General features: G+C 33.2%; 1 protein-coding gene across 1 annotated transcript in view; it reads right to left on the bottom strand.

The window, feature by feature from the left end:
• The window catches only part of LOC119832344, a 79,969-nt gene that overhangs the window by 43,175 nt on the left and 18,824 nt on the right, over nt 1-17,970 (bottom strand). The window lies entirely within an intron of this gene.

The raw sequence follows: 17,970 nt of genomic DNA, 5'->3' as shown, positions 1-17,970 counted from the left end.
CTGCTTTGGCGGTTGTAGTAATATCTGCTCCAAGCTACGACCGAGAGCTGATGGTCAGGCGTGCTCAACCAGCGTTGGAGCAAGAAGAAGTCCACGATGAGTACGGTCAATATGCTTACCGCTACGTCACCGCTGAAGGAACCGTGGTCTCCCAACGCGCTTGGCTGGTGCCAAGCGGTAATGGCGGTTATGTCCTCGTGACTGAAGGCCAATATTCCTACATCGGTGATGACGGCGAGCTATACGTTACGAAATACTACGCTGGCATCAATGGAACTCACATGGAAACCGAACATTACAGCATTGAACAGCTAACAGCGGGTGCAGAAGAGAAGTCACGTCGAAGAGCCTAGTGATATGTTATAGACAGTTTGTATTAGTTAATAAAATATTTATTGTAATTAATCTGTTCATAGATGACACAGCAATGTCTACGACAAATTATTATACTCCTATTCAATACGATGTTCGACGAGCCTGAACATCAATTAGGGCCTATATAAAATAGCGCGATATTCATTATTATTCGACTTTTTCCAACCACATTTTTTAATTCAATTGTACGGTGAGGTATTTAAGAATACGATTACGCGGCCCAGTTCTTTTAAGCGACCTCTTACCTAAACATTTCGTGTCCAAGTATCATAATAGATAACACTGCATAAAACGCAGTCTATCCAACAGTAAGAATGATATAAAATTATTGTAATTTACATTGTTCTTGTAACTGTGTAGTTTTATCAACACAAATACAAATTTACGAAATAATACTATAAATGAAATCAAAATATAGGCTTCCAGAACTTTCTCGGGACACAAACACACAGACTCAACATGGCATACAATTATCGCGCAGTATCAATAAAAGTACATTCTCATTCAAGCTCGTGTGATACGTAAGATTGAGCTGTGAGCAAACAGTATTAGGGGCTTAAGACAAACAAGACGGAATTCGGATCCCGCTTTATTCCATTTCAAGTAGGTTTTGAGCATATTGCGTTACAGAATACAAAACTTGATTTATTGATTGCCAATGTGAGTTTACTGAGCCAACGGTGGGTTCGGGATTAAGCTTTTTACTGAACACAACATCATCTTATATAACACCATTTTTTGCAGACGCCTAGCTCATTAGATAGGCGTTCTTAGCCGTAAATCCTCTTTCCAATTTGATAATAATGGCTTGTTTGTCGGTATTTCAAGGTGTAAATTGTGTCATAAGTAGTAATTGGTTTGAAAACAAATATTATAGATGTAAAGATACCATAACTTTTACTTGAGGTGATAATTGAACAAGATCAAATAAGGAGTCTAGATATTTTGTTTATATACAAAAACATTCATTTCTCAATTTTAAGGAAATTTACTATTTCTGCAAATAGCTTCTATTTCTTCTTACTTCTTAATGTTTACGATACGATAAACGATACTTAGAAGATTATGCCATAATAGCAATAACGTAATTTTGTGAAATACTTTTGATTCCGCCATATAAGTAAAAGAAGATCAAGAAAGTTAAAAGTCATGATTGAAATAACAATACCACAAAAAAAATGAAGTATAAAAGCGATATTACAAAAATAAATTGTTGTACTTTTGATACTATAAAAATTACGTTTATAAGTCAACGTTTGTTGTGAAATTGGTCCATTACACTAGCCGCTAGCGCAAAGTTTATTATCTCAGAAAGTGAATATCTTTCTTATGAATCTGAGTGGTTTTTACGACCATTCCCGGCAGGCTCAGATGACAATGGTTGACCCACATTTTCATACAAAACACGTATCTGTCCGACACTCTAATCTATTTAAATTGAAAGAGTTACTCGTGCCAGTTGCAGTTCGTTCGTTTTGTATAAAACAAGATCAAATATACAATGGAAAATTTTCTTAGGTTTTAATTTAGTAGTATTGTTTTTTATATGTATGAAACAAATGTAATACTGCTATTTAAGTAACTTTTGTGAGATTTGTATAGGAAATCTCTTAATGTCGCTTCATCGCTTCATGACTTAAGGCTAGAGTGTTTTTTCTAAATATTTATTATACATTATGGGTAGTGATTGTTTCAGTAACATTAAATAAATTTAAAAATGAAGATACCATAATAATTATGTTATAAATTAAGGCACTCATCACCGTATTCTAATATAGTAATTAATTTAGTTATATTTTAAATAACTCTTCTCATAATTTTTCGAAAGCTATTTTCCATGGCAGAATATTTCCGTAGCTATCATAAATATTAAAAGCAGTCATTGAATAAATAACCGGGTAAAAAATAACAGTTCATTTACTAAAACACAAGATTTTTCTGTAGATACAAACACGGCTTGGACCTTAAATATCAATGGAGCTTATTTTTACAGTCAGCACGATTAACATACAAATACGTTTTTATCTTTCATAATTCAGGGGCTTTAGTACTCGAGATCTGTACTTGACAAATGATTGTATAAAAATGGTAAAATGTGAATAAGAAAATATTATATGGAATAGAATGTAACGTATCAACATTCTTTATTGCTAATCATTTGGCTCTTTATTTTATTAAATGTATACTATAAAATAAAATACGTAATTTTTTATGTATTGTGTACATCTAGATTATACACTTATATACGGTGTACATTGACATAATGTAATAAAGGTTTGTGTTACTTTGTCATATAAGAATATAAATAAATATAATGAAATATAATAGTAGTACTACATTATTTCTTAAAATAGACATTGTAATAATACTATGTATGCCTTAAACCAAATCTAAACAGGAAAGTCATTACGTGGTCTATAAATCTTGCAGAAACTCTTCATTGCCAACGAACAGTAATGAATGGTATCCGTCAAAACTTCAACAAAAACCTGCCACCTTATTAAAAGGAAAAAATTAAATGTTCATTTTTCGCGCGAACATTACGGTATCTTTAATAATGCATTCGGTGGGGCGGTTCACGTGATAAATTTTAATATAGACCCGTTTATGAGGGAACCCGCGTGAAAACATTAGCTAAACGCACGATCAAAGGGACGGTGATTCTTTGGAGAATACGCTTGTATTTTTCAAGATTTTCCCCGGCAAAATTTGTGCATAACAAATGGATGGGCTTACATTTTTCAAGCTTTTACGACCGGCGATGAGATGGTATAATGCTTAGATTACTGCTTCGAATGAAAGAGTATTATTAAATTTATTAAATTGTGTGAGTAGAAAATTTTGTTGGTTTGTTAAGCATAACTGACATCGTAACCACATATTATCTTATAAGTATGTCTGGGAGTTATTTGGGTTTTAATACACCGTTTAATCACGATCTTCGGTTTATATGTGTCTATAGAAAAGGTCACGATCCTGAGATTGGCAAGTCTGTTGTCTTTGTTCTGAATTTTTTTATCTGTCCTAAAATCATGTACATGAAGCAATAGCCGCTAATAAGCCGATATACCTACCTATAAATATATGCTGACTTTCGAATGGGTAACTTCAGGAATGCATTGCTAAGAAAAGACATATTTGTGAAAAAAGTGGAAAAGAACTAAAACAGACTATTTGTATTTATCAGTGATTTTTTCTTTCATATTTTCCATTCAAAAGCGCTAGTAAATATAAAAATCATCATCATTGTTTTATAAATTTTAGAATAAAGAGTGAGCAATAACATTATTATGTAGCCGCGAACAAACAATATTCTTTAATATTTTTGTGTAAGAGCAACAAATTTTAGGGACCACTATTTTGTTTTGATCAGTATAAAGTAAATATAATATTCTATTATAATTTAAAGCAATTTTCATGTTCAAATTTTATTTCATTCGAACGATACGAAAATATGTTTTCTTTCTATATTAATATGTACCTACTAAAAATACATAAAATTACAATCTAAAAATTTTAATAAAAACCTTAAAAAAATGAAAACCCGCGCTCCACCACATATTTAACATTTGCAAACAAAAACTAAATTGCGACGCGGCTCGCATTCCATGGACTATGCTAATTTATGAAAATCTCGACGCCACTGGTAAAAATATTTACAGAAACTCTCGTTCTTGGGGGAAATTACATGCAAGCTTATATTGTCTGTACGAAAACTGGCACAATACAGTCATAACACACTCCAATTGGGTATGCGTTCGCGTGCTTGCTTTTTGATATTGTTTATTTTCAGTGCGGTCCGACTGTAGTGTGAAATCTTGTATAATAAAGCATATGGCTTGTTTAATATACAGCTACAGCTTGTATAATAATAAAGCTATAGTTTCTTGCTCTTATTGATAGATTTAATGTCATATTTATCTTACTTGTCGGTAATTTTAGAAAACGGAAAGTATACTTTATATGTTCTTTCTCCACAGTAATTGCCAACAAAAAATATTACCCATTATTTTATCTCGCTACACTTTTTACTTCTGTTTTAAATTAAAAGAATCGAGTCTGCAAAAGTTAGAAAAGAATTACATTATTTCGTTAGCAAAGTGTTCTTAATAATATATAGTAATTTAATTATCCGACACAAAAACACGCACAACACGCAATACATGGACGATAACGCGATATTCTAATTAATACGACGTCATAAAAAAAAATCGAATCCATTATTCCGAAATAAAAAAATCTGTGAGTGGCCAGCACGACATCACACAAAAAGGTTTAACGCATATCCAGATAAAACATCTATTGTATGAAAAATAAATCATAGAATACATAGGCTATGCAAATGGATGCAAACCAGAGAAATATTCGACATTCGGCGGTCTTTAGAATGGAACTGTGTTATTTTTGCCAACAATATTTCATGGCAATATAAATCAAATTTAACTTTGTGAAAATCAGCGTAATGTAATTTCGGAACAAGCTGATTGAGTAAGTTTATGTTCATAATTAGACCACGCGCCCTATGAACCTTCCTCAACCTATGTAATTTGGATTATAATTTAAACTTTCGTATGATATCGTTTGGGATCAGGGACGGATTGATAAATTTTGAGCCCTGTTACCTCATTGGGAGTAATACTTAAAGTTTGGTTTTTATATCTTATATATAAAATTCTCGTGTCACAATGTTAGTCTCTATACTCCTCCGAAACGGCTTGACCGATTCCTCTGAAATTTGGTGAGCATATTGGGTAGGTCTGAGAATCGGCTAACATCTATTTTTCACACCCCTAAATGATAAGAGTAAGGCAGAACAGCGTTTGCCGGATGCAGCTAGTACATTTATAAAAGAGTTGTTCATAAGATAAAATATTATTTATCATTTATAGAGACTAGGGGTTAGGAAATTATACGAAGCTTCAATTTATTCCCTGATTCCGCATAATAATAATAAGGTGTCCCACAACACATTAAATTCTCTAAAGGGCCTCTGCGTGTTGGATCTGTGTCCCCACGTAAGCCTTCCAAAAGACCGGGTGCTTTCCTTCTGGAGGTACCCGAGTATTATGGAGAGATAATAATAAAATATTATTAAAACTTATTCCAACCCATTTAATAATACACAAAGTATTCAAAGTCAAACCTACATCTTTCGTCATTCCTCTTTCGAATCCCGCCTCATGAAGATTTCTTTTTTTATGTTTTTCAAATATTGAAAATTGCATTAAGTATATGATTATAAAAGCTAAAACTACTGATTTATAATCATTTTAAAACGCTGTTAATTACTTGGATCCAATTAAGTTCTAGTGACTAGCTAGTTTGATAAAATATAGACTATTTGTAACGTCTATCGATTTTCGAAACTAGCGGGCCTGAAAGAGGTTCCGAGGACAGAGTTACTCGCACCCGTGGGGTCATAAAATCGGCACTGCTCTAATCATTTTCACGAAATTTCTTGAACCCCGGAGCTAATTCGTTTCTTAATGAATTTCCAAGTAGATGAGGTACAAAGAGTATCATATACAATGTGTGCTTTCATTATGGACTTGATAAAGCATTTTAGTGGTTTGCGCAAACATGGGGCTTGTTGAATGTTTTAATAACTTGAAGGCTGGGATGCTATTAGCATACAGTGAGAATTATTAAATTCAATGGACAAGACACAATTCACTTTTTTGTCAAGTAACTCAAGATAAATCATATCACATTTTTCATGATGGATCAGATTTTTATTAACGGTTTCACTTCAATAGGTTAAAATGTAACGTAAAATAATGTTAAATTACAAGCAAATATTACACAACTTTTCGCAATCATATAACTTATTAAATTAAACGAGTATTGCCTTTATAATTGTTTATTTTAATATATATTATACGTTTTTATACACCTGAGGGTACTAGAGAGAATTAATTATTTCCTTTGTTAAGCTAAAAATGTATTGCTTGCCTACATAAAAAGGTGGGGAAAAGGTTTAACATAGTATTATTGGAGGTTTATAGATCTTAATCGATTGTATCAACTTTAAAAATTGCACTTATCATAAATATTTAATGATACAGGAAATATCGTGGAAGGAGAATATGTATTTTGTTTATACACAATATTGTTGGTTACTGGAGTTGGTAAAATCACATATCGTGTTATTATTAAATCTATATGGAAAATTCTTTCCCGTTTATGAATGTTATGTTAAACCATGCCGATCGAGGAAATTCTAGTTTATACACAATTAACTTTTGCCCGCGGCTTCGCACGCCTTAATTCGGAGTAGTTTAATAGATGTTATTTAATATATAAATCTTCCTCTCCAATCACTAAATCATTAAAAAAAACCTCATCAAGATCCGGTGCGTAATTTTAAAGATTTAAGCATACATAAGGACAGAGAAAGCGACTTTGTTTTATACTATGTAGCGATCATGAACCATCATAAGCCCATATACGTTACCACTGCTAGGAAAAGGTTCAGGTCATAATCCACGGTGTTGCCCAAGTGCAGCTTGGCAGATGTATGTCGTCGAACTTTTGATTCTTAGTAATATTGGTATAGTGCGCGGATAAATTGAAGAATCAATTTATTTCTTGCGCGCTCATCTGCTCGCGAATGCCCGACTTTTCGATTTAAGTCCGATGTCCTTACCTGTGTATTTATCATTGATATATTAAATTCTTTAATAACCTTCACTAAAATATAATTGAGTTCTTGAGAACAATCTAGAACAAAACTCATTAATATCACCCGTGTAATTATATATTACGTTCACTTGAATTCATGGTATCCACACTAACACTCAAATTAATAGTTCTCAGTTTCGGTATAATTTCACTATTAATTTAAAGATGTCGGAAATAACGGGACTTAGGAAATTGCACGGTATATGCCAAGATTAAATACTGCTTTCATTTCTTATTTCTTGGTTATTTGTTGATATAAATTACATTAGAAACGATGAGATCTGTTGTTCAAGGAAAAGCAATAATTGTACAAGCTGGAAAAGGACGGAGGAACTAGTTTTGAGGTATCTTATGAGTAGTGGTTATAGTTATGATGAAACAGATCCTTCTTATCTCTCACAGCACAATGTATGTCAATTTGTTCTTGTTTTTAATTGACAACGTCATACATATCACGTCTATTCATACATATCTACAAACATAAAAACATGCGCGCAGCAGCCCCTTAATAGTGCCCCGAACTGCTAACAATATGGCGTTTGTAGCTCGGGCTCGTCTTTCCGCATCTCGCCCCTTACCCCTGCACGATTAACCTGTCTAAACGTCTTAGTTGCACAACTGTGTAGATTATTACACTATGATATTATACAAACTTAAAATTTCTTTCCCTTATTTAATGCATGATCCTATTGAGTTGTCACAAGGTCGCATTCCACGGGTGACGGACCTTTTTCTTTAATATAACTCACGAAATCGACCCAATGTTCAAAGTTTCCCCGTAAAAAGTTTTTCTTCAATTCTCCAAATTACCTAACCTTATAAAGACTAGATTAAACACTGTCTTTACGCTAATTCTGATGTCGTGTTTACCGTTAGCAAATATACTCTGAGATTCATTTAATTTCGGGTAAAAACTAATCTAATGATAGATCTGACTTAATAGCTTTATAAAATTGGTACAATGTCTTATTTCGAAGTCGCTAAAATAGTATTTGCTGCCTAGAGTTATGTGTTATTAAAATTTAAATAGGAAAGTACGGTAGTCAGTAGTCACGACAATAATATTTGAATAACAACATTGTCCTAATTTGCCTTTTAATGCTCCGCATAGTGACTAAGGCCTCCCAAGAGAGATTAGACCATAATCCATTAGGCTACGTACGGTATTTACATGTCACGGTAATATCCTTTTATAACACATGTTTCTTAATTATAATTTTATTCGCCAAATTAGGAGTCTGTTTAAAAATTCACCGGAAAAGTATAAAAAAATTTGCACGCTATTCGCAATAACTTTGCTGACTTTTTGACCTGGAAAATTTTATCACAGATGTCTCTAAACGAGTTTTGTTTTAAGTTAGTTCCAGGAAGAGAGGAGTTCCTTAGAAATTGGAATAAAAGGCAAATAATTATTAATCGAACAGTAATTAGATACAAATCTTTTTAAACTGACACATTACGTTTATAGGTTAAACTACATTGTTTCCTTACGTAGTTGAAATTTGACAAAAATATAAAAGGCAAGCACCCATAATATGTTTTTTTTTTTATGTCATAGCGGGCAACTGAGCTGGTGGTTCGCCTGATGGTAAACGATCACCACCGCCCATGAACATTCACAAAGGTAGTGCCTCTGCGAATGCGCTGCCCGCTTTTAGTGGGTAAGGGAAAAGGAACGAATTCATGACAGGAAAGAAGGAATGGACTGGGACGGGTGAGGAAAAGGAAATAGGCCAGGAAATGTTGCGTTAAGACATTATGTTATGATGTTATTATCTGAACGAAATAAAATACTATCTAATTTGATGTCTATTATATATGTGCATATAATAGCAAGCAAAGCATTTATACTATAATCCAAACTATATATTAAGGAAAATCAAGACTCACATACTACTGAATCAAGTCTAAAACCTACCGCAAAGTTTATCTCAGTTAATTGTTAAGACCTCACCTATGGTTATCACCCTTATATCACTTAATAGTGCCCATGCCATGAGGCGTGTTAGTTTGTTAACTACTTGTGTAAATCTCAGCTGAAGTGACACTCAGAACTGGAGAGATCTCGTAGCTTAGAAATGCGGTCGTTTTAAACAGCATTGCAGATGGAACTGGGTTTGTTTGTGTGTTTTATAACGGTAATATATATACTTATCTAAAATCTCTTATCTTATATACTTAATAATACTGTAGAATTAGTTTGTTGGTTATTTGTTTGAACGCGTTATTTCAGGAACTACTCGACCGATAAAAGGAATGTATTCGTACATGTCACACGCAATCCAAGTGCTATATAATAAATAATACGTACCACGAGCGAAACCGGGGTAGACTTGTTGTGCTAGATATACTTACCCTTGAAATGTTTTGTTACTTTTGCCATAGTCAAAGTTTACCAGATAAATACTATAATTATATATACTAATATATACTATATACTAATAATACATATTATATAATTATAATACGTGTATAACGGGCAACATTTAATCACCATTTATATTTCATACACAACTTTGACATGACTAATTAGGACTATAATGGTCAGATCCGTTGATTGTTTATTAAGTTTAACAAGCGAATTTTGTAGTCGAATATGCGTAATATGTTAGTTCATATTTCGTACATTAAATGTCATTTCTTACGTTTTTCACTTTAAAAGTCATCAAATTATTACCGAGTCGATTAAAAAAATTATTAACAGCCAGCTATTAATTTACATCTTTAACGTAATTCCTAATGAACACAATTTCATAATATCTTTATAAAACTTGTTAGGTTTTATCTAAAAAAAGGAAGCGTTAATATAGCAAGAAATTTATTTTACGATATGACGTCGTCGGAGCCCAGCTATCAATTTTGACGCAATTTTATCATTGATGTGACGATGTATTATATCGGCACATTGGAACCCGCTATATTTTTGCTCACTTTATTAACTTTTTGCATATTTTTATATAAGAAAGGAAGACATTTGGAAAATGGCGTCTTTAGATACATTAGAAAGCATAATATAGGAAAAAGCTATCCTTACAACGAATATTCATTTCATCTATTTAGGCTATTTCTAAAAAATAATCATTTGTTAGCACAATAATAGTTAAGTAAATTATGGTACACAACAATATTTGAAACATACATATTTTCATAGTATGAGTTGAGTTCACAAATATCATGTTTTTAAACCATAAATTATCGTACTAAGGGTGCGAGAGAAAAACGCATTGTAAATGCGAATAAGATTTTACGGTTGCTTGTTTGTTTGACTTATTAATATTAAGAATTTTCAAAATCGTCATAAGAGCCTAGTTTTCTTGAAGTTCAAAGCATTAGAGTTTTTCCTATAAAAATCAGATTTTCAAAATAAACTCCAAACAAATTCCAGTCGAGAAATAACAGAATTGCCACAAATAATAGTTGACATAATAAAGATAATGCACAAAAAATTGTAATAATCATAAACACACTTATAAAAGTATTACATTATCTGTGACTATACTAAAGAAGTCATAATTTAAACCAAGAACAGCTAGTCCCATATAAACCTAATAGAACCGTACGAGACAGTATTTCTTGATCACAACAATATATCACCGTCCGAGATACTCTTGTGCAGATTGCACAATATGGGCGATTGACAGCGGCGTGATGGACTCATTTGTTATTTGTTGGGTTTATTTCGGTTTATTAGCTGAGCCCTTGCTTAATATAGAGAACTAGCTGCGCCCCGCGGTTTCACTCGCGTAAGTTCGTATACCGTAGGAATATAAAAAGTTGCCTATATGTTATTCCAGTTGTCCAGCTGTCTACGTACCAAATTTCATTGCAATCGGTCTAGTAGTTTTTGCGTGAAAGGGCAACAAACACACACACACATCCTTACAAACTTTCGCATTTATAATATTAGTAGGATAAACTAATTGTTACATGGCTGTTACCAGTATGTTATTATCGTATAAGAAAATTATTGCGTCATGATTTTTTGGCACAGACTAGATTTTAGTCTTGATGTAATGAGCTCGAATGATCTTATTCAATACTAGCTGTTCGCCCCGACTTCGCCCGTGGTACATATACAACCTATGTCAGACAGTGAAATTACAACTTTCTAATGGGAAAGAATTTTTGAAATCGGTCCAGTGGTTTTTGCGTGAAAACTATACAAAAAATTTCGTCTTTATACTATTAGTATAGATTGATACATTTGAGTGAATTATTTTATAGTATTCAATGTTCTAATCGAATTTCAAAAGAGGACATTGATTAAAGTTTTTATTTATACCCTCAGCTCCAACGACTGTCTATTTTGAAGGCCTAGACTTTACAGATAAAATAAAATTGAACATACTTCGTAACCTTGCCACATACCTACGCGCCAATAAAATGTAGCATTTCAAAGGGTTTCTATTGACATTGGATCGCATTATTGAATGGAAGAAGATCAAAAGAGATTCCTCGGTAAGACGACATTTGAAATGTTTTATTCAATGAGAATCGTGTATTATCCTTCCTTTTAGTTATGTTATTGTATTTGACATAAAAGTTGATTGCCTGTAAAACGTTTGTTTGATATTAGGTCTAAATTTTAGCGAATAGGTTTCTAAATTTATTGATTTTTAGGTGGGAGCCGCGCAAATTCCGAATCGAATTGGGTCGGCTCGCTCCGAGAAAGTTGCCACCTTCATAGAATATCGGCTTGAAATAGTGGCATTCGAATGCTATTATGTATCGTTCGGGTAGTGGGGGAGCCAGAGACCTTATCCTTTTGCCCCTCTTCTCCCTGTCCATTCCTCTATTGCCGTACTCAATCCTTTCCTCTTCCCTTTACGCTTTAAGGGGCGCAACGCATTTGCAGAGGTTCTACTTCTGTAAATGGATGATGGTAACCGCTTATAAGGTAAGCTACCAACTAACAAAATGGAGTGTTTATTTATAAATGCATGAATATTTTTGATTCTTATCTTGAATACAACTTATAGGTATTTTATCAAGAAATTATGTATTAAAAATTATTATTAGAAGTTAAAAACATTGAAGAGTCTTCGTGAAACTGGCATTTAGTGGATTTCTTAAGAAGAATATTAACAACGGTTTTTTTACATTAAAAGTTTCCTAGCGCAGTATAATCTACCAAGGGACAAAATATTTCCATCAAAAAACAAAGCCAATCATAACTAAAACTGAGCGATAATAAATTTTATAACAAAAAGCAAATGGCAAACAGTACAAACAGCCTTTTATACGTAATAAGTCCACAATAAACCGGCGCTCAACTATTGAAAACACCCTCATAACTAGCTAATAAATCATTGCCGAAACAATAAGCAGAGTTATTGGCATCAAAAATTTATTTCGGCTTCATTTTTGCCGAAATTAATAAACGAACTTACGATTTGGACACATTGTGTCTTAATAATTGGTGTGTAAATAAATAAATGTATATAAATAATGCGTATCTATAATACCTTTTTTCATATAAAGTGTGTACGTATAATTAAAATCCATGCGTTCCAAACGTTCTAAACAAACTGATACACTACAGAGAAAACCGGCGTGAAATAGTGGCATGCCACTGTGTTTCGTACGGTGAGTGGGGGAGCCGGAGGCCTATTTCCTTTTCCTCACCCATCCCAGTCCATTCCTTCTTTCCTGTCATGAATCCGTTCCTTTTCCCTTACCCACTAAAAGCGGGCAGCGCATTCGCAGAGGCACTACCTTTGCGAATGTTCATGGGCGGTGGTGATCGTTTGCCATCAGGCAAACCACCAGCTCAGTTGCCCGCTATGACATAATAAAAAAAAAACTACAGAGAACTCCGCAATACTCTCCCAGATTGTACGATGTAAAAAATTCCACAAAAACCTTATTCTTATTCCATCTGAGGACCGGTAAAAATTTATTTTCGCAACTCATCTGGGATTCGGACAGTATTTTCGTTTTAGCGTAGGAAAAGTAAACAGGCGTAATAATCTTAAAGCGAACCAATGGGGAAGCGCTTGAACGGTGGAATGGGGCTTCAGATGATAACAGTGAAAATTAAGATAAGTATGTTTATAGTATGATATAAACCGGGATTGGAGAGCGTTAGGCGATTTTTCATACGATTGTAGTTAGGCGAGTTAAAAATTTAGTATTCGCGTTTTAATGTTTTGAAATTAAATAGGAAGAAGAAAGAAAAAACATTTTTACCTACACAAACACAGTAAGTATATCTCCGTACAACTCGGTACTGATTATTATCGGTCCCTCCGACATTTGGATTGCCAGTTCCTCCACACATTTAATTACATCCACAAAACATAATCTAATAATGTAATAAATAAAGTCATACATTACATATTTTCAGGCATGATTTTGTGTCTGGAGGTAGACACGAGGCTAGAGAGTAACGCAATACTTTTTACAACATAGAAACGTCTTATTTTCTATTAAATTCCTTAAGAAAGTTAAATTATGCATTCGTAAATGTCTTCAAAAATTTCGTTAGATGGCGCTGTTATTAATTTCCTTTAACCACGCAATCAAGTCGCTGGTAAAACATCAAAAAATATTAGATGGCCGAAGCTCCTCACTTCATGAAATAGCTGATGTGTTAAATGCATGTTTTATAGCAATTCACGCAGAGAATATGTGAGAGTCGTTAGAAGCTATAGCTGAGAAGTCTTTAGGTGTACTAAACTAATCATTTACCATTGACCTTTACAGTCAAGTTCTTCCAATAAACGGACAATAGCCTGTTTATTCGAGTAACTATCCGCATAGACTGCCTTTGTGACCTCAATACGAGAAGTACGCGAAGTTCAAATAATCATTAATTCTAATAAATTCGTACTTCTACATCATATCTGTGTCGTGTCGGAATTGTATTAAATGAATATGTTGTTACTCAATATACAATCTATTTTTTTTAGTAAGTAACTCTGTCGGTATGCCCGTTTGTTTGTTTCTTCTTCAGGCCTAAACCGGTGTATCGATTTGGTACAGATATGGTTTAAGACCCAAGAAAAGACATAGGACAATTTATATCCTGGAAAACCTACGGGAACGGGTACTAAGCGCAGGAAACCCCAGACTTTGTTTCCTTTCTTTTAACTACGCATGTGAAACCGCGGAACAAAAGCTAGCCATCTAAAAGATGATGACCAGAACGTTTTCTGGTTGAACGCTTCATCGAACGATTTTCTGGGCAAATAAAGGAATACCCATTCCATTAGTCCATTAATCATAACTCCATACAATTCTTCAATAAAATCTCTCGGGTTTATCTATCTTAGTTTAAACAGAGCTAACAATATGAAGCGAACTTTATGCACGTTCGCCCGTGGGAGCAATAACTTACGTTTATGCTGTAAATAATACGTTTCTGGCTATAGAAATCATGCTTTTTAACCAAAAATTTATGAACGTTTCGAGCTTGAATGAAGGTAGTTTAAAACAGTGATTCGACTTTTTTGATATATGATAGATTTAACGTTAAATAAAATAAAAATGACGAGTACAATGGCTTATGTTATCAGTGAGTATATATAACAGTTAGTATAGTTAGTTAAGTTATATTATATATACATACCATGTATACAATATATGTAATTTGAAGTGGTATTTCGGGAAAGATACTAAATAAAATAATATGTATGTACTTTTAACTGCGGTGAACATCTCATCCCCATGGGAACTTGTTTTGACCACATAAGCAAAACTGGTCGGAAAGCTAAGCAAATTCTATGATATTTTTTTTATGTCATCGTTGGCAATGATCGCATAATGGTAGGTGCTACCACTACTCAAGACACTCGATTGCAGACCTTATGTCTCACCAAATAGATTGCCTTAAATTGGAAAGGTATTAGGAAAGGATTGACAGAGGAAGGGTAAGGTAAAGTATATACGTCTCCGCACCAAGCATAAAAATAATAACATATAACACTATATTTCTTATGTAATGTTTATTAAAGGCCGATATTTAGAGTAACCAACCAAAATTGACGATGGCATTATTCTCAAAATAACCAAAATCATACTTACATAATTTACTCCTTTAAATTATAATAACCGACTATTATAGTCGTCGTTCTCATTGCAATTTATCAAAGATAAGAACTATTATGGGACCTTAATTTGGGTCTTCCTTATAGAGGACACTATCTTATTCTTAGTGGCCAAGTTTTATGTCGAATAGGTATGGGGAAATCGTTCCGGAAATCGTTATTATACTCTATCGTTACTATTGTTTAGTTATTCCGTTATTTATTGGTCGGAACCATATGAGCGTTGTATAAGGAGCTTGTGAAAATGATATTTTGTTTTAGTTAAGAACATTTTCTAGAAAATTCTCAGACCAATAGCACGATATAAGTCAATGTTTAAAAGGCTTCGTGATCAACGTTTTTACTTATAAATCATTTGAACAATTTTTAAACTAAATTCTTATTTGTTTCTATATCACTTGAGTTAAATTGATTTTATTATAGATTTTGTTTTTTTTCGTATAACCATTTAATAATAAATATATACATTTATTGAATTTTAAAGGACCTAGCTAATCTTTTAAAATATCTTAACGAATCATTAAAGTGACTGAGCACTAGCCTGATCTAAAAATTGAAGGTAAACTCTCTTTCATATATTATTCAAGGTTTCAATTGAATAATTTTCTGTATGTGTAACGTGTTAACGCTTTTATAAGCTTCACCTGTACCGTTGTATTTACTCCTTTTTACTTGATTTTGTCCCACTTTAAATATAACTAACAAATATCGGTAACCACACAATGATTTAAAGAGTTTCTCTTATTATCCTGAAACAACAACAAGAAGATATAAAAATGGTTATAGTTAAAAAAAACTAAACAAACTGTACACACTAAAGAGATACTTATAAAGAAACAGATACAATACACGTTTTTCGTTCTAATCTTATAAATATACGAGTGTTTATTATGGTCTATAGAATTATATAGGTAATCTGTTTCAATAAGAGGGCATAGAAAAAACAAACTAATAGATCACCTTTATTTTAATCATTTCAATGACTGCGAAGCAATTTCCACAGCTAGAACCTAAATTCTAAATTATGTTTCTAAATCAGATTTTTCATAAAAGGGTCATTGTAAGCCTCAAATCACATTTTTCATCCTATTTTCGGCGCGTTTTTGCCGCTACTGGCAACATCTTAGCGTCTTGTAATCGTATTTTTTTGCACTTAGAAGTTTTGCCAAAATTCGACTTATGTTTTTATTATATTAGAAATAAAGTATAATAGTTAGTAGAAATAAGGTATAATATATAAGTCTTCATATCGAGGTAAATAGTCAAGTTGAATAAAATCAAGTTATAAGTCAAAGAATGTGTTTAGCCGAAACTAAATAATAATTATTGAACTTATTTATTTAATATTTTGTTTATTTATTTATTTACAATTAAATTTTTCTTGTATAGCGACACGTTTCTCAGAATCGCACAAGTGAAATATTTTCATATTCCAAACAATGGCGTTCATAAAAAATCCTTAAAAAAAACTTAAAACTAATCTAGACCAGAGGGCGCCCTTGTCACGTAAGAATGGGGTCTTCCAGTCAATCCACTCAGAACAAGCAATTATATTTCCTGTACCAAGATACTGTTCACCTTAAAAATTGTTATTACAATAAAAAATTAAATACAAAAAAAACATATCAGCTATTTTTACAGTTTCTTAAGCTTGAAATAAAATTAGGCCAATATTCCATGTTTCAGTTATATCATACTAGCTGCGCCCCGCGGTTTCACCCACATGACTCCGTATCCCATAGGAATATCGGGATAAAAAGTTGCCTGTATGTTATTCCAACTGTCCACCTGTCTACGTATCAAATTTCATTGCAGTCGGTTCAGCACTTTTTTCATGAAAGAGCATCAAACACACACACATCCTTACAAACTTTCGCATTTATAATATTAGTAGGATTACCACAATACACTCTGGTCCACAAATAACAATTACAAGATAAAATAATGAAATGTATGAATAAACATGATTAAGCAAATATGGTACATACTATACCGTAACCTCACTCACTTCCTATCCATTTTAAACGTTATGGCCGTGCTGCACTGCCAAATTATATTTGTACAAAGTTGCTTGCGCTATTCGGAAAACTAAAATTAATATTAATTTTGTTCCAATTACCAAATGAGACTAGATTCTGTGTAAGTTTAGTAAGTTTAACTACTTTATAATCAATTAGCTGTGTTCCACGCTTTCACCCACGTCGAACATGATCAATAAAATAAATAATAATGTTTGATTACAACTACTTATGGTTTTATAGTGGGGAAAGTTTTCATAGGTATCCACGGCCATGGGGCCGTGTAGGGCCGGGTAGCGAAAGGATTGGACAGAAGGCTGGAAAAAAGGAACGGACTGGGAAGGATGAGGAAAAGGTAACGGGCCTCCAGTTCCCCCCACTCACAGTACGAAACACTTTTCGTCGTTATCTGTGGGGGTGTGGTACTTCCCCGGCGTGAGCTGGCCGAATTCGTGCAGAATCGTGCTTAACTCCCAACATTGAGAATAGGTTTCGGTTCAATTTTTGTTAAAAAATGGTTATTGCATACTTTTTAACAATTCGATTTTGCACGAATACCCTCCTACAAAAACGCAGTTACTACGCAGTTAGTTTAGAAGTAACGCAGTCTGAGTAAAACACACTAAGGCCTAAAAAATGTAATATTTCAATGGACGTTTTGAATACATAAAATATTTCGCGCGATTTCGATGGAACAGGCCAAACAAAATTATATTAACAACTTGAAATAAGCAAATTTGCAAACAAACAGTTTGAGTTTCAACCTTCATTATTTAGACTACAGGCCCATATAGAAAAAATTACGGGTCATTTGAACCACCAGGTGACCTATCTAGAACGATATAAGA

This window comes from Zerene cesonia, chromosome 15 (genome assembly GCF_012273895.1).
Source record: "Zerene cesonia ecotype Mississippi chromosome 15, Zerene_cesonia_1.1, whole genome shotgun sequence".
NCBI classification, from domain to species: domain Eukaryota; kingdom Metazoa; phylum Arthropoda; class Insecta; order Lepidoptera; family Pieridae; genus Zerene; species Zerene cesonia.
This window is presented reverse-complemented; position numbering and strand designations above follow the sequence as displayed.